At 44.5% G+C, this 20,319-nt stretch overlaps 1 long non-coding RNA gene across 1 annotated transcript; it reads left to right on the top strand.

Moving 5' to 3' along the window:
- Window positions 1-94: 94 nt before the first annotated feature.
- LOC117880801 lies at window positions 95-18,390 on the top strand. Its single transcript, XR_004646622.1, has 4 exons — window positions 95-177; window positions 16,424-16,604; window positions 16,879-16,938; window positions 17,765-18,390. It is a non-coding gene; the product is annotated as an uncharacterized LOC117880801 (long non-coding RNA).
- The last annotated feature ends 1,929 nt before the right edge of the window (window positions 18,391-20,319 follow it).

The raw sequence follows: 20,319 nt of genomic DNA, 5'->3' as shown, positions 1-20,319 counted from the left end.
CCCGCTCCACCAATAGCGTCGCGCCGAGATATTCAAAGCGGCCAATCACCAGGCACCCCTGGGCAGGCGCCAAACACAAGCTGAAAGGCGGTCTCCGGGAAGAAGCGCGGCTGGGCTCGTCAACCTGAAAATGCTTTTGAGCGTCCTACTGATTTCTAATACAAAGGCAAGGAGCAGGTATTGTAACGTGGGCGGGTCCTTTCAATACTCAAGAAAGTCTTATTGGTACTTCCACCAGTATTTACAGGTGCCAAGGCTCTTTGCTTTGGGCTTTATTTAAAAAGAGTCTTTAAAGTCTGCTCCTTCTGGGATGAAGGATTTTCCTGGGTGTTTCAATGAGACATTATCAATCTGCCTTATACTTTTTGTAATTTTTGTGAAATTAAAATTTTCAGTCATAGGCCAGATAAATGCAACAAATTAGTAATGGAGATGCCAGCTATATTCCCTGGATCCTTTCCTCTATCATGCTCATCAGTGCAGGATCTGACACCTCCCAATCTGTGATCTTTGCAGCATCCCTAAAGTTGGACAATATTGTCACTCAGTAAAATGCTTGCAGACTGTTTATACTGATGCACCCATCTATGTGCGTTCCTTGAGACCATCCTTTGGCACATAGAATCATAGAACCATAAGGTCAGAAGGAGCTGCAAGGGTCATCATGCTGTAAAATGCTCAGAAAGCTTAGAGAGGCTAGAAAAACAGAAAACCCAATAACAATGGTGCATTTCAACTATCTCCACATTGTCTGGGAACATGTGACCTCAGGACAGGATGCAGAGATTAAATTTCTAAACACCATTAATGACTGCTTCTTGCCGCAGATAGTCTTGGAACCTAAAAGGCAGAAGTGACTTGTGGGGTGGGTAATGTCCACCCCCTGCAATTTCTGCCAAGGTTTATATCCACTGGAGACATCTGACTCCTCCCCAGCTGGCTGCTATATGAAATGTATAGACAACTTCTCCCCTCCTCACACAGGCCTGGGCTGGGCAGACCTGCTGTGGAGCTCCCCCTGGGTGGGGTAGGGCATTTGGCAGCTGGGCTCCAGGCTCACTTGCTGCTCTGGTCAGCATCCACAGCACCTCTCTCCCACTCACCTCCCCTGCCTGCTGTTGGCTCCTGCCCCCTCCCACATGCACATAGCTGGTGCGAGCCCTCAGCGCCAAGCTCCTCATTTAGGCGTTTGCCCTGCGTCCCGACCCATGCTTGGTTGGGATGCAATTTGTCCCGATATTTTGTGACATTTTGCTTTTTTTTTTTTTTTCTTCCCCCCCATGTGTCCCGACATTTTCTTCCTCTCATCTGGTCACCCTATCATTCCCATCTTCCCTGCACACAGATGGCTCCTGCCCTTCCCCCCAGTACATAGCTGGCTGTAGGAGTGCAGCTCACATCTGGTTCCCACATACAGCTGGCTTTGGCCCAGCTGCCTGCAGGCTCAGAGTGGTTCCCTCACAGCTACAGCCTCTCCTTAACCCTCATGCATGCAGCTCACTCTACGCTTTTACTGCCAGTTCCTACAGCTCCTGTCCCCCATGCTCTGTATAACACAGCTAGTGCTGAGCTCGCCACATTACTCAACAGCCGCTCCCCGCCTGCCTGCCCCAGAAAGCAACTCAGGTGCAGCAGCTCTCTCCCTTTTTCACATGTCTCCCCAGGCACTGGCTTCCTTACCTGCCCAGAGCAATCCCTGACACCAGCTGCGCTGGAGACTGACGGGGTTGGTGCTGTGAGAGCCAGAGCTGCAGCAGGTCCTGTCAGCGTACGCTGCTGACGTGCTTCTCATGGTCCAGGACCCAGGTGACCTGGCATGGGTGGAGACTTGCCAAGCCATCTACTCGGTAGCCTCTTTGACCTGGGTGAGCTGGGGCAAGAGCTCTGGCCTGGTGGTCAGGGATGGGTGGTAGGCGAGCTCCTTCCCACCCATGCTTCAGGCCATCTGGTGGCGCACAGGTCCGCTGCTCTATCTTGGTGTTTACTTACCTTTCTGCCACGCATCCATCTCCGCTAGAGAACTGGCAAGGTTTAGAGGGTAGGGTGGCAGAGTGGCTCCGGAGATGGACAGGACTACTCTGGTACCTCTCCCTCTGAGGGAGGGCACTGGTGTTCAATCAGCTATTCCTGTCCATGCTCTGGCACCAGCTCAACACCCTGGTCCCGGCCCCAGGCTTCCTGGCCAACCTCCGGACGTTGATTCTGGAGTTCTTCTGGGTAGGAGTGCACTGGGTCTCTGCAGGGGTCTTCCACCTGCCCCTGGAGGAGGGAGGACAGAGCCTGAAGTGTCTGCGCACTCAGGTCCACGTCTTTCGCTTCCAGGCCCTGCAGAGGCTCCTTTATGGTGCAAGTAGTCCGGCGTGGAGCATACTGGCGCACGCTTTCCTGTGCTGCTTCCGAGGGCTCCGATACAACTGGCAGCTCCTTTATCTCCATCCAAGAGGTCTTCAACGAGACCTGTCTGAGCTGCCAGTCTTCTACCAGGACCTCCTCATGACCTGGAAACTGCTCTCTGTGACCAGGTCCGTGGTGGCCACTGAGGGTGGATCTCCTCGTGGAGCCCCTGCTACACAACCCCCAGCTCCATGTGCACGTGGCGGAGTCGCCCTCGGTGTGCCAGAGGTTGGTCCTGGCAGAAGTCACCAGAGTCTGAGACCTCCTGGACTATGACTGGGGAGACTGGCTGGATCCCTTGATGTTTGCTTGGCGCATGGGGCTCTCCAGCCCTCATACTTCCCGGCGTGTACTTCAGGAGGTTAGGGCTGCTTTACCGCCTACTGCTCGGGCTTTCCTCGACCAGGTCCTGCGGGAGGGCATGCTCCACCACCCTACACCCCAGACCCTCTGGACCTTTTCATCGGGTCCCTGCCCCGTGGACCTACCCACTCATCCCACCGCTTTACTTTGAGCCAGCTGCATGAATTACAGCCAGTTTGCTTCCAGACTGCGCCAAGAAAACATTTGTACATTCTCGGGCTCCACACTCTTCATGTCCTCACCCTCGTGTCCTGCCCCGGCACGAAGTGGCGGAACCTCCTGCCACCTCTGGAGGGTGAGGAGTCCCGGTGGGCCAGCCTATATTCCAACTTGGTCCCAAGGTCCACTGGCAACATCAGCTGGGGGCTCCTTCATGGAGCCGTGAGCATGGGCGTGTACTTGGCGCGGTTCACTCCCATCCCAGGCACCTACCCCTTTTGTGGCACGAGGGAGACCCTGGCGCATGTATATCTGGAGTGCGCCAGGTTACAACCCCGATTCCGGCTCCTCCTAGATATATTATTACGTTTTTGGTTGCACTTTTCCCTTCATCTTTTCATCTAGACTCCCTATCCATGGCCTCACAAAGTCGCAGGACCTCCTTGTCAACCTCCTCCTAGCCCTGGCCAAAATGGCCATCTACAAAACCAGGGAGAGGAGGTTGGCTGATGGGGTTTCCTGCAACTGTGGGGGCCTATTTCCGCTTCTCAGTCCGTTCACGCATCCAGACAGAGTTCCTCTGGGCGGTGTCCGCTGGCTCTCTTGACAGCTTCGAGGATCAGTGGGCACTGTCCAGGGTTCTCTGCTCGGTGTCCCCGTCAGGTTCCCTTCAATTAGCCCTTACTTCCATTCCTGTTATATCTTTAGTTGTCCCCTGCAGTCATTTAGAATCCTGGACCTGTGGATCCTCCCCTTAGGCTGCGAGGAGGTCCTTTAGCAGTGGGCGGGCAGAAGCTCGCCCACTTCCTGGATCTCAACAGGACCAGCTGCAGCAGTCTTTCCCTTGGATCTTAAAGTCTGACACTTGTGCTGCCAACGAGGTAGTTTCCAAGTTTCACAGTTGGTTGTAAACCTCCAGGGCTGGAGTACTCATGGAAAAAAATTTGTGGGTGGTTAGCATCCACTGGCAGCCAAGCTCCCCCCTTGCCCCCTGCGCCTCCTGTCCGCCAGCGGCCCCGCCAATCAACTCCTCCCCCTCCCTCCCAGCGCCTCCGGCATGCTGCGATCAGCTGGTTCAGTGGTGTGCAAGAGGTGCTGGGAGGGAGGGGAAGGAGTGGCAACGGGGCATGCTTGGGGGAGGGGGCAGTAGGGTGGGGCTTTGGGAGAAGGGATGGAGTGGGGGCAGGGCTAGGAAGCAGAGCAGGGGCAGGAAGAGGCAAGGACTGGACTTGGGGGAAGGGGTGGAGTTGAGGCAGGTCTGGGGCAGAGTGTGGGTTAAGCACCCCCCTCTCCCAGGTAGAGAGGCAGTTGGTCCCTATGTCAGGAGTAGCTTTCTTTTAGAATAGTGTCCATCTGCTATTACAAAGTATTGTAAAACATTACATCAAAAGTACCTCTAGAAATCAGACCCCTTTGTCTCTTGAGTACCTGCCCTGAACCACACTGCATACCACCAGAATCTTTAAATTGTGCTCTCTCCCCATATCAGCAATTGCAAGTCCTCTCTGCTACAAGGGGTGAGGCAATTCTAGGTTTAGACCTAAATGGATCACAGGATCTGGTCCAAGAGGTTGAATATAGCTAAACCATAATTAAGTTTAACATTTTTGTAGGGGAGGAATACCAAAGAGACCCACCATGGTAGCATTTATACTTCAAAAAGAGCAACTACACAAAAATGAGGAGGCTAGTTAAATGGAAATTAAAAGGAACAGTCACAAGAGTGAAGTGCCTGGAAGGTGCATGGAAACTTTAAAAAAAACACCACAATAGAGGGTCAAACTATATGCATACCCAAATAATAAATAAATAAACAATAAGAAGATTAAAAAAACCCACCACCATGGCTAAACAACAGAATAAAAGAGGTAGTTAGAGACAAAAAGACATCCTTTCAAAATTGGAAGTCAAATCCTACTGAGGAAAATAGAAAGGAGCATAAATTCTGGCACCTGTCACATGTAAAAATAGAAATTAGGCCAAAAAAGAATGTGAAGATCAACTAGCAAAAGACACACAAACTAACAGCAAAAAATATTTAAGTATGTCAGAAGCAGGATTGCCAAATAATCAGTGGGGCCACCCATTGATCAAGGTGCTAAAGGAGCATTCAAGGAAAACAAGGCTTTTGTGGAGAAGCTAAATGAATTCTTTGCATTAGTCTTTGCTGCAGAGTATGTGAGGGAGATTGCTACAGCTGAACCATTGTTTTTAGGTGACAAATCTGAGGAACAGTCCCAGATTGAGATGTCAATAGAGGAGGTTTTGGAACAAATTGATAAATTAAACAGTAATAGGTCACCAGGAGCAGATGATAATCACCCAAGAGTTCTGATGGAACACAAATATGAAATTACAGAACTACTAACTATGGTATGTAACCTATTGCTTAAATTTACCTCTGTATTACTGGTAGATAGCTAATGTGACACCAATTTTTTTAAAAAGGCTCCAGAGGTAATCTTGCCAATTACAGGCTGGTAAGCTTAACTTCAGTACCAGGCAAATTGGTTGAAACTATAGTAAAGAACTGAATGATCAGGCACATAAATGAGCATGATATGTTGGAAGAGTCAACATGGCTTTCTTAAAGGGAAATCATGTCTCACTAATCTACTAGAATTCTTTGAGGGGGTCAACAAGAATGTGGACAAGGGTGATCCAGGGGATATAGTGTATTTGGACTCTCAGAAAGTGTTTCACAAGGTCCCTCACCCTCTTAATCAAGTAGAGAGTCATAGGATAAGTGGGAAGGTCCTCTCATGGTTCAGTAACTGGTTAAAAGATAGGAAACAAAGGATAGGAATAAATGGTCAGTTTTCACAGTGGAGAGAGGAAATATCAGGGTCTCCGAAAGATCTATACTGATACCAGTGCTGTTCAACATATTCATAAATGATCTGAAAAAGGGGTAAACAGTGAGGTGGCAAAGTTTTTAGATGATCCAAAGATAGTTAAGTCCAAAGCAGACTGCCAAGAGTTAAAGGGGTTTCACAACACTAGGTGCCTGGGCAAGAAAATGGCAGATGAAATGTTGATTAATGCAAAATAACGCACACAAGAAAATATCATCCCAAGTATACATACAAAGTGATGGGGAATAAATTAGCTGTGATCATGCAAGAAAGAGATCTTGGAGTCATTGTGGATAGTTCTCTAAATACATCTGCTCAATGTGCAGTGGCAGTCAAGCCCCCCCCCCCCCCAAAAAAAATTAACAGTATATTCGGAACCATTAGGAAAGGGATAGATAATACAACAGAAAATATTATAATGCCATTATGTAAATCCTTGATACGCTCACACCTTGAATACTGCATGCAATTCTGGTTGTCTCATCTCAAAAAAGATGTACTGGAAAAGGTACAGAGAAGGGCAACAAAAATGATTAAGGGCATGGAACAGCTTCCATATGTGGAGAGATTAAAAAGAATGGGACTGCTCATCTTGGAAAAGAAATGATACATCCTGATATCTTGTGCCTTGGACAGTGGAGGGGAATAACCTCAAATTAAGTGCTGGCTAATGCAGCTGAATTCATAATCTGGTAAGTTTGAAGTTGCCCCACACAGTATCACTATTTTAGGGTATTGCAAGAAATTACAATTTGATTCTTTCCATTGCCCTTCACTTGATGTAGTCACTTAGACCAGTGAAAAGTGGGTATAAAATGCTATAATTCGGAGTATATAATGTTATGCCCATTTTGCACTGGTGGAAATTACTACACAAGATGCAGAGCAATGGAGAATCTAGTCCTTGCTTTCAAAAAAGTCACGTCTTGAACCACTGGGAAAATTATAGGTCCTACACTTTTGGTTGTAGTGTGTAATATGAAGCAAAGTACTGTGGTCTACAAATTTTTCAGTTTCTCCATCTCCATCTCACCTGCTGTAATTTCAGTGAACTTCAGTCAGTCAGTTTCACTTCACCAATCATCTTTGCTGGTGGTGTAAATAGTGCTACAATGTAAGGGAGTGTGAAAATATTGTGTGCAGTAAACCAAAGTCAGGTGCCCAGATCAAAAACCTTTAACCCATACCTTATCTAAATGTGAAGACATAATAAACGTGCAATCAGTTTCCATAAGGCAGTGCAAATGGTTAAATGGATAACTGCTCAGATAACACAGTAGGCTATTTGCATGGTATGGTAGATATAGTCATATTGGGATTAAGCTAGGCTGTGTAGCTGCAGTTGCTCTTTTTAATCAAGTAAGCCTTTTAGATGTAGATATTAATACCTGCAAAACATAAATTCGTAATTTCTTCTTTCAAGTGTGCTGATTTATAAAATACTGCTGGGACTCACTAAGACAATTTTAAAGTTGATACAGTAAATAATGTGACTGTATAAAAGGTCACTGGCATACTTAGTTCCAATGGAGTCAGAGCCTATGCCTACATAACAGTTAAATAAGGTGCTGTACAACTGTGCAAGACTAAAATCATTTAGTTCCTATGTTATCTTAATATATTGTGTGGTGGGGAATGTAGCAAGAGCAATAGGGTAGTAGTTAGGATTTATGGATTTTATTATCGACCGATTCAACATATGGCCTTGGGATAAATTTATTTTAACTGATTCCCTAAAGGTACTTGTGACAGACTGTACCCCATGTTCACCCTTTTTACATGACTGATACATTTTGTGCAAAGTATGCCTTGTGAGTGATCATTTGAAAACTCATAATCTGCTAAACATTATTGTCCTGGTAAAATGTGCATGGCAACATTGTATGTAAAGTTATAAGATTTTACTGTATGACTTTACTGAGACATAATCCAAGTTTAGGAAAACAGGCACAAACCAGTTTTTCAGAGACAAACGGCACAACCAGGTGTCGGCATAATCAAATGAACTGTCATGGATTATCACCTGTTAAATGGCCATTCTTTGGCAGGAAGAAAGGTCTCAGTGAGAACTTTACATATTAGCAATGAAACTGTTGGGGGTTCCTGGTTCCCCAGACCTCCTGTCACATAAACCCAAGCTGGAGATAATCCTCAAAGAGAAGGAAAAGAGATAAAAATGAAAAAGAGGCCCGCAAATCACCTCTCTCCCTTAATGGCAGTTACAATGTTTGAAAGACAAAGGAAGCATCATTGAATTGGAGGAGAGGTCCTAGCTGGGAGGCTTTCCAGCTGGTAGAGACTCCAGAAAGAATATGGGTGAGAAAGACCTTTGCTTTGAATTCATTTTAGCTAGCTAAGTTAAGTATTAATTTGAGTCTTATTTTTCATTTTCTTTGTAACCAATTCTGACTTTTATGTCTTATTACTTATAACCCCTTAAAATCTTTCCTTCTGCAGTTAATAAACTTGTTTTATTGTGTGACCGGGGTCCCAGTGGGGGGCCAGCTGAAGTCACTCAATTAGAGTGAACTGCAAAGAATGGGGCAGATAATCTCCAAACCTGGTGAATATTTTCAATACTTAGCTTTACCAAGACAGCATAAAACAGCTTATTTATTACCTCACTGGTTGCCCAGAAACGTGGTTTCCTTAAAGTAACCCAGCCTCAGGCCTCCATTCTGGTACCCAAGTCAAATATGATGAAGATTTCTGAAAATCTTCATTTAATCATATAAAAGAAAAGGTTCTATCAATCCCAAAGGATCTAACACATTACCTCCCAGGTTATTGAATATTCCAGATCTTACCCAAATACATGTATACAGCCAATTCTTAACTAAACTAACACTTTTTAAAAAAAAGAAAATAGTATGGCTAAAAGATCACTATATATACAGACATGCGTTCAATTCTTGAGGTTCAGATTCATAGCAGAGAGGGTAAGCTTTGTAGTTGCAAACAGTTCTTTCAGAAATATTTCATAGGTTATAGTCCAATGTTTATATTTCAGGGTGGTCCAATCAGAACTAGGATCTCAACTTGTGACTCAAGCTTCCCCCGATGAAGCTTAAGCAGATCTGAGATAAACAGGATCAGGACCCAAGGATCTTTTGTACAATTTCACGTCTTCTTTTACAAGTTGGAGTCCCTCAGGGAACAATAGGACCTCATTTCCTAAGCATCTTTGTTAATTGTTCACTCAGATTAACAGAAGGCAATTTATCCATTAGGCAGTCTATCACCAGTACTTAGCTATACAAATTAATATAAGACAATTGCCTGATCCTCCGCCATTCGCTATACATTTCAAAGAGAGATGCATACAGAGATATCCTGTGATTACAATTCATTTAAATGCTAGGATGTTCTTTTGATCTCTGAATTATCAGAATACAGCATAGACAGGGACTTTTGATTACATTGTTGACCACTACCCATACATATGTAAATGCACAAAACCACAAACCATTATCTCTCCACATGTCTTTAAAGGTCAGCTATGGGTTAGTTAGCCTGTAAGCTGTTTAACCCTTTCTGGCCATAAGTTCTATTTTTTTTTATAAGATTTGCTGCAATTATATAGCGGTGATAGCAACAATGGTTTGCATAATTATAGTTTAATCAGACGTCACATATTGATTTATCTAAACTAGTGTGTTTGGACTGAAGTATTCGAGAACCTCCATTTGAGGGAACAGGGTTTGTGCATTTCATTTTCTATTAATGAAATGACTGACTTTCTATGAGCTTGTATTGTCCAGAAGGAGAGAGCTAGGCAGTACGGGATGCAGATTTCTGGGGGAAAGGTCTGGGACTGCGAGTTTGCTGGTGTCATCCTGTATGTAATTCAGGAGTGGTTAGCTCAGACATTATAGCTTGCATGTAAATTACTCCTAAAGGCTGTATGTGAGCAGTGTTAGGAGTTGTTGCTCTCACGAGTGAAGCAGCATAAAAGGTACCCCAAGTTGGAGAACTGAGGGGACACAGCTGTCCATCTGTCCAGATTGTACCCTGGGAAATGTCACAGTACCCATCTGTAAAATGGGTATAATACATACCTCAGTGAGTAGTTATGAGACTATTTTTAGAATGTATTTTGAGATCCTCAGATGAAAGACGACAAAAGTGAAAACTATTATTATTAAGGATGAATTTGACAAATGTTGCCATGTTCTTCGTATAGGACACCAGGAGTGCTGAATTCACAGAAATATTCCATAAGTGTAGTGTCAGAGCCCTTACCTAAAAAGCTGGACACCTATAGTCTATTTTCCAAACAAAAGCATAGCTGAACATTATAGTCATTTATTCTGTAGTAGAATTATTTTGAGGGAAATGAGGCCATTCTGGATAGGTTGTTCAGAACTCCACTAGAGGGTAGTACAGACAAATGATAAATATGAATACAAAATTACATTTGTTTTTTATATTGAGTGGTGATGAAGCTGGCTTCAGACTCCTAAGTACACAACTTGCCTATTGGTAGTGTTGATAATTCTAAAATTACACTATCAAAGGCTGACGACTATGGATATTGTAACATTTTAAAGGAATACCAGCAACTTGAAAATACTATTTTCAAATATAAAGTTCTATTACTTAGAAACCTCAGTGAGAAATTCATTTTCAAGCAGGGTTTGCAATTTTCTAGTTCCTTTGCAGGTTTGCTGACACATCCTGGTGCTTGCACTTCAAATACACCAGTACCATGATGTCGTCAGGTCAATGTATTGCTCAGGAAGCCAAGTACCTTCTGTCCCATTACTCTATAGGGAGAGTGTGAGGAGAGCAGTTACTCCAAGTTCTGTGCTAATGTCAATGTGAATAAAGGTGTCAGATTATTGCTTTAACTCACTGTTAAATACCATTTTGGGGAGAAGGGCACACCTGTCTCCATAGCATTGAGTGGGGGTGGGTTGGCTTCCCTGAAACTGCAAAAGTATCTTCGACAGGTGAAATTCTGAGGGAGTCTGCCAGTATCTCTCTGTGTGATCTTTTGAGATGTCTCTGCTTCTCCTGGCTGATCCTCCCAAGTTTATTCTCAGTCAGCTCAATTCCTGTGCCCTCCTCTCCAGTTAAGTCTATCTGTCCTTCAATTTTAGGACTTGCAATCTCTTGGCTGTTTTCTTGGAGACAGTCCTATACTAGGCTATCACCCCTTTGCTATCCCAGGTCTTTCTGTCTCCATTTCCTTCTCTGTATTCTCCCCTTTATAGCAGGTCTTGTTTTCTCTATTGGTTGCAGCTGTGGGTGCCTGCATCCATGATTGACAGCTCTGGCAGCTGCATGGGGGTGTGATCAAGCTGCTAGCTCGTAAATAGGAGAGACTCTCCTCCCCACTGTCTAGGTCTCAGTATGGGGTTTGAAGACTCCCATTACATATCCTCCCCTGCAAGGCCAAGGCCCAGGCCCAGCCTTGGCTGGTGTAGGCTACTTCCCTGAACAGAAAATCAGGCTGTAATGCAAACTTCCTGTCCGGTGCTGCATCTGAAAGGCATATGGCTATAGCAACAGGTACCATCTCATGATCCTTGGATTTATCTTTTATTTATTTTATTTAGTCAGCGCATGGGAGCATGATCAGTAACTAGTATGAACTCATTTCCTAGGAGGTAGTACTGCAGGTTCTTTATTGCCCATTTGGCAGCCAAGTACTTTTTTTTTTTTTTCTATCACTGAGTATATTTTCTTGTGGAGAAGAGTTTACAGCTATATACTGTCAGGTGTTCTTCTCCATCTATCTCTTGAGAAAGGACTACCCCCTAGTCAGGGCCGGCTCCAGGCACCAGCCTACCAAGCATGTGCTTGGGGCAGCACCTGGAGAGGGGTGGCGCTCACCTGGGGAGAGCGGGGCCACGGCCAGGCTCGCCGCCCTCCTCCTGGCGCTCCGGCCGGCCGGGGAGAGCGGGGCCCCGGCTGGACTCGCTGTCCTCCCCTGCCGTGCTCCCCGGTGGGGGGTGGCGGGAGGCTTTTTTGCCTGGGGTGGCAAAAAAGCCAGAGCCGGCCCTGCCCCTAGTACTACCTCCGATGTGTTTATTTGTAGTTTGAATTCCATTTTGAAATTTGAGCTATATAGCACTGTGTGTCTGCAAAGTATGGCCTTGAGTTTTTGAAGGCACTTTTGCTGGTGGGTGTTCACAGCACCCACCTAAGGGTGGTGTCCCTAGTTAGATCAGTTAGCAGGGACATTATATGGTGGCAAAATGAGGTATGAACTGGTGGTAATAGCCAGCTAAGCCTAGAAAGGCACGCATCTGCCTTTTGGTCATAGGGATCTTGTATTCCTGTAAAGCATGAACTAAGGGGCGGACTTGTCCTCCATTAACTCAGTGATCTAGGTAACAGGCTTCTTCCTTTCCAACTGCAGATTTAGCGGGCTTTGCCATTAACCCAGCTTCTCTGTGACTGGAGAACAGTAGCTAGATGAGAATCTCAATCCTTGTTATAGATAACTATGCTGTCCAAGCATGCAACTGCATATTGATTGTGCTATTGGAATAATCGGTTAATCAAATGTTGAAAAGTGGCTGCCACGCCATGTAACCCAAAGTGCATGGTCTTAAAATGAAATATGCTGAGTGGCATAGAAAAAGCTGTCTTCTCCTGGGAATACAGTGTTAAGGGGATCGGCCAACACCCTTTTGTCATATCCAAAGTGGTGATATATTGGGATTCTCCGAGTTGGTCTAGGAGTTCATGGCATGGCTTGTGGCATGGGGTAGGCATCAAATTTAGAAACTGAGTTCATTTTTCTGAAATCGACACACAAACATTGTGAGCCATCCGGCTTTGGGACCAGCACAAAGTCTCCTCCAGTCCCTCTAGAATTCTTCTATCACCTTAAGTTCTAACATGGTCTTGATCTCTTTCTCGATGGCCCCCCTCAACTTGTTGGGGATTGGTCGGAGCCCTTCCCATGTTACCTTACGGGGCTCTGTGTTAGTGAGATACTGAGTCAAGAACACTTTCCTACAGAGAGCTGAGAATACTTGTGGGAAAGTGGTCACCAGTTGGAGTGCCCATTCCCTTTGCTTATGGTTTAAGTTTTCCAAGGGGTACTGGGCTTTCTTTTAGGCAGTCATTAACTTGGAGTCCTAGTACCAGTTCCTCAGGATTCGGTGTGATGAAAAGGTTTTACCTGGCTTTTTCCAGGGCTTCAATAAGTTTATGTGGTAAATTTGTGGTTTGTTTTTCTTCCTTGGTTGTTTGATCAAGTAGTCCACAGTCCCCACTTTCTTTGCTGCCTCATAAGGGCCTTGCCACTTGGCTACTAACTTTGATTCCAAGCTTGGAAGAAGTAATGGGACTCTGATGCCTGGCTGAAAGACATGCATCCACACCCCTTTGTTATGTTATCATTATTATTCCTGTGCTTCTTTGAGATTTTCTCTAGTGTATGCCCCCATAGCCTCCAGTCTCTTGCATAACTATAAAACATACTGCAATATGTTTTCAGCTTTCTGTGCTTGGCTTTCCCAGGTTTTCCATACTAGGTCGAGCATGGCCATTGGTTGTCATCCATATAGCAGTCTGAAGTGCGAAAATCCTGTTGAGTCTTGGGGCACCTCTGTGATGGCAAAGAGTAAGGCTGGGAATAGTTGTTCCCAGTATCAGGGATCCTGGGCAATTAATCTCTTGAGTATCCTCTGAGTGTCTGAATCTTTCTACTAGAGCATATATGGATGCGCATAATGCTTTGGTTTTTTTTTTTTTTAATAGTTCCCAAATTTCTTTCATCAGCCAGGATGTGAAATTTGTCCCCTGGTCCGTCAGGACCTCTTTGGAAAACGCTACCCGCACAAAGACCTTCAGCAGCTCGTTAATGATGATCTTAGCATTTGTAGACTGGAGTGGTATAGCTTCTGAGTATCTAGTGGCACAGTCCATGATGACTAGTATATGCTGAAGTCGAGAGGTGCTCTTCTCTAGGGGGCCTGTAACTTCAACTTCTTCAAAGGTAGCCTCCACCAAGGGGAGGGGTATTAGTGGAGCCCACAAGATTCCCTTAGAGGCCATTAATTGGCATTTGGGACATGATGCACAGACATTCTTGACTTCCTTTTGGCCAGGTATCTTTAAGAATAGGGCTAGGAGCCTAGACTGCGTCATGTCCTCCCCAAGACGTCCCCCCACACGGATTGCATGTGCCAGATGCAATCATTTGTGGCAATATACCCAAGGTACTAGCAGTTGTCAATATCTCTTGTGTCTGCTTGTCTTGGTCTATACGATGTAGCAAGTCTGAATGAAAACAAACTCCTAATCCTCAGGTTTTGTCATGAACCAGAATTCTTGTTTTCCCTGCCACGCCACCCCTTCCAAGCTAGTCTGGTTTCACTTCCCCTAACCTTTGTCTGTCTAGACTTAGCTTGTGAGGTCCTTAAGACAGGAACCATGCCCTCTTTTCTGTCTGGAAAGTGCCAGAAAAGTACCACACTCTGAGTATTACCATAAGCAAACTGTAAATATAGTAACACTGAGAGAAGATTGCATCACTGTCAAAAGTATCTGAAGGGATAGTAAAAGGATCTAGCATTGAACTTGTTCACACCAGGTCCACGATTTGAAATAGAGGTTTAATTCCATTTTCTAAGTGTTTCATAAGATGGTAGACTGGCTGCTTCCATTAAATTCAACAGAAATACATATGTAAAATTTCTTGCAGCATCTTGGAAATTTAATATTAATTGCCATTTTGGTTACATAAATGGGAAATAGTAACATACTAAAATTGTGCACATCAAACTCCCATTAACTTTAGTTGAAAATTTGGGTGCACAAGGAATGCATGATCCAACCCATAATACCAATATCCAAATTATAGTATGGGAGTTGTATCTGTGGATAAGAATCCAATGTAATCCTCTGAACAACTCTCTTATTTTCTGACTAGAGGGCAGCTGCAAGAGTCAATATAGTCTTGTCTTTTATATATTAATTATATTCTCCTCAGCAATGGCATCTCTGTAAAGTAAAGAGAAGTGTATTCTGTTCTTTGAATAATGATGTGGTTTAAACAAGTTTGATTCATTTATGAATACTAATTTGGGTATTTAAAATAGATTGTGTTCACTGTACTTAAAACAGGAGAGAAACACAACCAATTGCTTTTTCCCTTTAAAATAAGTTAGAAAGAGAAGAACACTGCTGTTAGTAAGTCATAATACCCTAAGTCTCTCCTACTGTATTTTTGTATGTCTATACATACTGCAGTGCAGCATCGTAGCTGTACTGATACAGCTGTGCTCCTGCAGCGTGTGTGGTGAAGACGTGTGGTGCTCTGTGCTGATGGGAGAGAGCTCTCCCATTGGCATAAAAAAACCAGGAGAAGTTCTCCTGCTGATGTAGTGCTGTGCACAAGTATGCTTATGTCAGTGTAAATTATGTTGCTTGGGACGGGGGAGGGAATGGGGAATATTCATGCCCCTGAGTGACAGAAGTTTTGCTGACATAGACTGTAGTGTAGACAGAGCCTAACCTACATTTTAGGAAAGCAATATCATGTTAAGTACTGGTGTTTCTTTAATGTATAGCTCAGGTATCACTTAATTGCTTAATTTAACCTATGAAGTGCCTCTGGCTATGAAGGGACAGTACCTGATATCAAATTTTGTTTTTCATGTATTGTACTAGCTTTTTCACAGCTTGCCAGTAAAACAAGAAAAAATAATCTATTTCCTGAAAAGGGTATGAAATTAAGCAAAAAGGATGGAAGCTGGAAAGAAGCAACTTTAGTCCCATGTCCTTAAATTTAAAATGTAATTTATAATGTTTTATAACTTATCCCAAACGATTTGAATTTCAGATAGAAAGAGCATTGAGTAGTTCACTGTACATACTACACTGTACATTACACTGTGATTATAGTATATACCAGGGGTTCTCAAACTGGGGGTCGTGAGGTTATTATATGGGGGGTACTCAGAGGCTTCCTATGTGAAAGGGGACACCAGTACAAAAGTTTGAAAACCACTAGTATATACCGGGCTAATCCAGGGAGAAGCCAGGCAATAACACAAGTAAATTAAAACTGATTAAAATACTACATACAAAGTCCTAATTTAAAATAAATTAAATGTGTATTAGAGGAAATGTTGTTTTTGCCTGCTTAGTTTATTCATGTATCTGTATCTCAAGGGTGAAATCTTGGCTCCATGGAGGTCAATGGAAGTTTTGCCAGCATAATGGCTTCTACACAAGTGCTTTTGCTGGCATTGCTATGTTGTAAAAAAAAATCACATCCCTACTGACATAGCTATGCTGGCAAAACTTTTAAGTAGAGACCTGGTCTTATTCTTGGGAGTTCAGGGTAAAAATTAAAGGGCAGATGTGGTGGACATAGGGTTAAGTGCAATATATATATATATATTTTAAATAAAGTGCTGAGCTATAAACTCCTCTCCTTCTTTTAGGCAGGAATAACTCAGTAACCGTGCAGCATAGCTCCTATAATCGCAGGATTGGCTTTCCCTGCTTCTTTGACCTGCTCATCACTTCTTGTCTTATGTTTATACACCACACTCCGTGTGACAATGTTGTGTGGGATCAAATGCACTATGATAGCATGTATAAATCCCATACAGTGTTTGGCATAGCCTGGGTTAAATATTCCTTCACTGAAATAAGGGAAGTGAACTTTTCCTTCCCCCAAGGTACAGTTCCAGCTGCCAAGAATGGATGCATGTTTTTCCAGATGAGCCAACTGAGATATGAAAATCTATGGGATCTATTTAGCTGATTTGGATATAAGCAAACTTATACCCTGGTCTACTTATTGCTGGTTTAGCACATGTGGATCTGACAAAAATTGCAGAGTCCCGATGAACACTGCAGGTAAGATGGAAACAGGTTTTTCTTATAAATCTGAAGAGATTATAACTTCTTTAATTTATATAAATAAATTATAAAGTTACTTTATTTCATAATCTGAAAATAAGACAACTAAATCCTGAATGCTTTCATTTTGCACCTCTTTCCCTAAGTGTGATATTATTGTCCAATGATATACATGTACGATAGGGGTAAAAACGTGTGTGTGTGTGTGTGTGTGTAAGATTATTTTGGTGCTCATGAAAGACAGACACTAACAGTGATTTTTTTTTTTGAGGTGGAAAGACACTAATTTGACAATCTGAGACCTGGTCTACATTATGAACTTGTCGCTCAGGTATGTGGAAAAGTCACACTTGTGATGCAAAAACAACAAGAAGTCCGATGGCACCTTAAAGACTAACAGATTTATTTGGGCATAAGCTTTCGTGGGTAAAAAAAACCACTTCTCGTTTTTGTGGATACAGACTAACATGGATACCCCTCTGATACTTGTGATGCAGTTATACCGACTGAACTCCTGGTATAGACAGCACTATGTTGATGGTAGCTCTTCTCTTGTCAACATTGTTCTGGGGAGGTGAAGTACCTATGCTGATAGGAGAAGCTCTCCCATCTGGGTAGGTAGCATCTTCACTAAGCGCTACAGTGGCACAGCTGCAATGCTGTAAGTGTAGACAAGCTCTGAGACCACAATATATCAAGCTTACACAACTGAAAATAAGCGATGGACTAGAGTGCTAGTGTATACTCTAGTCTAGTACATGTGGATGCACTGTACTGGTGCTGTTTGTTACCATTGCAACCCTACCAGTCAATTACCAATGGTTCATTTCTATAGTCTAGAGACAGCCTATATAATTCATTACGGTTCAATACTGTTCATTTGGCTGGGTAGACAGGACCGGCAGTTAAAAAGAAAGCAGCCAAAAAACCCAGTTTCCCACACCCACTTCCACTTAGTGCTTAACTTTACATGCATCAGTAGCTTCACTGACTTAATGCATAAATGTCTTCAGGATTCTGGCCTAAGGTGGTGGAGGACTACTGAATTAGGTTATTTGTGACAAAATTCCACTGTAAATTAGTGCTTAATAAAGTAAACTGTTTATTTACACTCTGTATCACTGTTAATACTTCTTAATAATTACTTGTATTACCAGAACACACAGGAGTCAGTCATGGATCAGGATCTTTCTGTGCTAGGAACTGTACAAACACAGAAGAAAAAGTTGGTGCCTATCCCAAAGAACTTAAAAATCTTTGGAACAAACCTGTAATACAACCCAGAAATGAATTGGAACACCAGAACCAAGTCTCTGGGAGGAACAAGAAAATGCAACAGACAAGATAGAGATCCAAATCCACAGCACAACTATTTTCAGTTGTAGCTTTTACAATACCTTGCATCGTCATACCCTACTTGTACATTATTATATATATTTGATTATGATGCAATACATTACTGAGTTTAATTTAAAAATCTCTTATTTGGAACTTTTAAAAGCATAATCATTCAAAACAACAACAAATTAAGTGAATGTTTTAAAACAGAGGCACCACTTTCGGTATGTAATTCTATGCTTTGTGCTTTATATCCTTTAATCTTGATAAACTTTTCCAGACCATGACTCAGACTACATCATACATATTATGAACAAATATCAGCTAATTTTGTACATAAACACTGGTTACTGATTAGATAGCAATACATTAGAATATATTAAATATTTTCACATTACTCTTCCAGCACTGTGAGCTTGAATTTTCTTTTACAGAAAATGTATTAATCACCATACTATTTATAGTGGAAAATCAATAATCACTATTAAAAAGTAAGGAGTAAATTTTCCCAAAGGAAATTTTTTTTTTAAATGGGTTCAAGGTGTGCCCACAAAAGTTGCATCATGAAAACAGAACTATGGGTAGAATTGTGAATGCTTGCACCTGTAACTGCCTGGTTTGCTTTCATAATACAGTAATCCCAAGCAAAAAACTCAGATTTTCACTTGCAGCTCTTTTCCAGGTGCAAAAAAGGGGACTGTAAATTAAATTTTGTAGTCAGTTTGCAGCAACAAAAGGAAAACCGTCCACTTAAAAAATTGCCCTTAATAGCTTCTATTAACTAAGCAGATGCTTTTGTGGACTGTGCCTTCCCCCTCCATCCAGCAAAGAAAGTTGGTACATTGTAGCAGGGTTTTATTTCCATGTGCTTTTGTTTTTGACTGAACAGCCACTCTACCTCGGGTGACAATCAACAAAGAGAATTGAAACATTGTCTCCATTTCAAATGACCAGGTGTAACTACTGCCACCCCCTGACTGTACGCCGGCGGCCTCCACATCACCGATTCGGGCTGCTTTCTGTCTGTCCGTAGGCAGAGCTGGGTGACCTACTGCCAGGTCTGCGCTGTGCAATGTACAGGGCTTTGTTTTGAAGCCTCTCTTCGGAACAGTACCACAGCACGCCGCAGCTTACAGGGCTGGGACTGTCTTTTGAGTGGCCACTGAGCAAAGAAGCCCGAGCCTTTGCTAACTTTCCCGCTTCTCTGCCTCTCCCATCCATTGCGGCTGGGTTGGCAATGGGCACATGCGATCGAGCCACCCTCTCTTCCCTCCGCCAGGAGCGTCTGGCTCCCGCCTCAGCCCGGCCGCGGCAGCGCTGCTGTTTGCGCCCCTCTGCTCAGCGCCTCTCTCCCGCGCAAACTTCCTGCGCCGCGCACCTTTCCCTCCCCCGAGCGCTTCACCTTTGCGCCGCGCGCCAAGCCGCGCCCAGCTTCCAGCAAGCGGGGCGGGGCCGGCCCCGTGCTCGGGAGCCTGGAAACTTACCGCGGGGGGCGCCTACCCCTGCAGGAGAGACGGGCCCAGGCGACGCGGCCGCGGTACCTGACCCTGCCGCTCCCCCTTCGCCTCGCAGGGGCGGTGACCTGGGGCAGCTCTCGCTCGCGGCGCGGCCCCAGCGGCAGCAAAGCCTGAGCCTGGGGAGCCAGCGGCGGAGTCCGAGGGACTGCGAAGTGGGAGCCACGCTGAGCAGGAGGGGAGGTGGGGAAAGCGCCTAGCAGCCCCCCCAACATGGCCTCCTCCTCTCCCCCAGGCGGGGCGAGCGGAGGCGTGGATCAGGTGAGCCCGCTGCCTTCTCGCCCCTGGCGCCTTTCCATCGCTCGCGGCCCCCCTTTTCGCTCCCTTCCCCGCCTCTCGCTCTGTTCTGGGCGTGCGTCCCCGTCCCCCCGCTCGGGGCATTGCTGGGGCCGAGAGACTGCCGCACACCTGGCTGGCAGGGCCAGCCGGGTCGCCGAGCAGAAGTGGGGTATTTGAGCTAATGGGGTAGCACGGTTGTCCCGGCAGGACGGGGGTAACTCCGAAGTGATCCGCGAAGGGAGAGGTGGTCGGTTGCAGTCGCTGAGGGTAGTTAGCGCAGGTCTGGCGGGTGTGTGCCAAAGGTGCTCACACCTGCAAATGCAGGGAATCATGAACGGCCTTAGGGACTGAAAGGTACTGACTGGAGCCTGGGGCTTGGATGCCACTGGGTGAAGTGAGAAAAGAACTTGCTGCTGTGTAAGAACTAGTGTCTCTGCTGTAGAAAATGAACACTGTAGTAAAATGAAATACGGAGGCGCTTGGAAATCCTGGCTTTCTCTTTTCCTTCACGCTTGTTTCTCTTTCAAATCAAATGCTGACCGTGCTGTAAAAAGATCAGGAGTACTTGTGGCACCTGACTG

Source organism: Trachemys scripta, chromosome 7 (assembly GCF_013100865.1).
Source record: "Trachemys scripta elegans isolate TJP31775 chromosome 7, CAS_Tse_1.0, whole genome shotgun sequence".
Classification (NCBI taxonomy): domain Eukaryota; kingdom Metazoa; phylum Chordata; order Testudines; family Emydidae; genus Trachemys; species Trachemys scripta.
Note: the sequence above shows the minus strand (reverse complement) of the source record. Positions and strands in the feature narration are given on the sequence as shown.